Genomic DNA, 1333 nt, shown 5'->3' on the forward strand with positions numbered 1-1333 from the left:
ACAGCTAAATATGCAGGTCCAAACAATGAAGGTATTTTTTAAACTGTCACATTCACTCCAAAGCCCATTCATCTCCTTCAGCATCCCACAGATGGAGCACATGTTGCCCTTAGCTAGATAATAAAGTGGCACACACAGTGTACCACTTGACATCACAGAACAGCTGCCTATAATAGTAGACTTTTGACACTGGGCTCCAGCTTCATTCTCACAGGTCATCATCCTCATCTGGGGGAGCAGTTGTCCAAGCAACCTCTGATTTAGAGTATGTTCATACTACACTGCCAAAGTTGGGTCCATGACAACCTCTGGTGAGGCACGAGCAGGCATGGCAACAAATTCCAAGTTAGGGTCTCCAATGAGCTGTCTAGCAAGACAGAGGAAGGGCTTTTTAAAGTTATACTTTTTGGCATTTATGACAGAAATGTCATAATACTGAAGATTCTTTATTCAGTAGAAGACAATAGATGTTTCCTTCAGTTTCCCATCTTTAATATCCATTTTGTTGCCATACAACATGAGGATGTTTTCACATATTCATACCAGATCTCTATGCCAGTTAGGCACATTCTTGTAAATAATTCAGGATGTTACCTCAAATGTTATAATGGCACACTGGGCTTGAATATAATAGCCATTTCTCAGTATACCAAATTTCTCCTGGCCAGCTGTATCTCATACAGTGAACTTAATAGATCCTCTGTTGGTGTGGAACACAAGGTGATAAACCTCAACACCTAAGGTGGCTACACACTTCTCGAATTCACTGGTCAAATGACATTTCATGAATGCAGTTTTTCCAGTACCACCATCACCAACCAATACCAATTTGAACTGGACTTGGGGCTCTCCTTGGGCAGCCACCATTATGTTCCTTTCAGAAGTGTCTCTGTGCCTATCCAGCTGAGGCTGAAAAGATGGCAGAAGCCCGAAGTCTTAATTAGCAACAAAAAAAGTTTCATTCATACATTAATTTTACAAATTGTTGTGATTTCTTTATTGCTTGCACTTTCAAATAATTAACTATGGAGCAATATTTTGTAGTTCCTCATGAAGTCTTGCCCAATCCAAGCCTATAGAGTAGCTTAACTCAGAACCATGCTAATTTCAGTTTTTAATTAAGAGTTTTTCTTTGATGCCCCAATAAATTTCTCCTGAGTTTCCATCAATTACATGAGTAACATCACATTTACATGGTAATTTAGGCCATTCAGTGATTGCTCCATCTTCCTAAATAACTTTGTTTTAAGATGAGAAGTAGAAAGAAATCCATGGCCATCATCTAGTTAAAAGTCTTACAAGACACTGATTTTAGAGTACGGATTGAACTTCT

At 38.9% G+C, this 1333-nt stretch overlaps 1 pseudogene; it reads right to left on the reverse strand.

Annotated features, from left to right (window-relative positions):
- Positions 1 to 208: 208 nt before the first annotated feature.
- On the reverse strand, positions 209 to 867 carry LOC112615284 (annotated as a pseudogene).
- Between the last annotated feature and the right edge of the window lie 466 nt (positions 868 to 1333).

Source organism: Theropithecus gelada, chromosome X (genome assembly GCF_003255815.1).
Source record: "Theropithecus gelada isolate Dixy chromosome X, Tgel_1.0, whole genome shotgun sequence".
Taxonomy (NCBI): domain Eukaryota; kingdom Metazoa; phylum Chordata; class Mammalia; order Primates; family Cercopithecidae; genus Theropithecus; species Theropithecus gelada.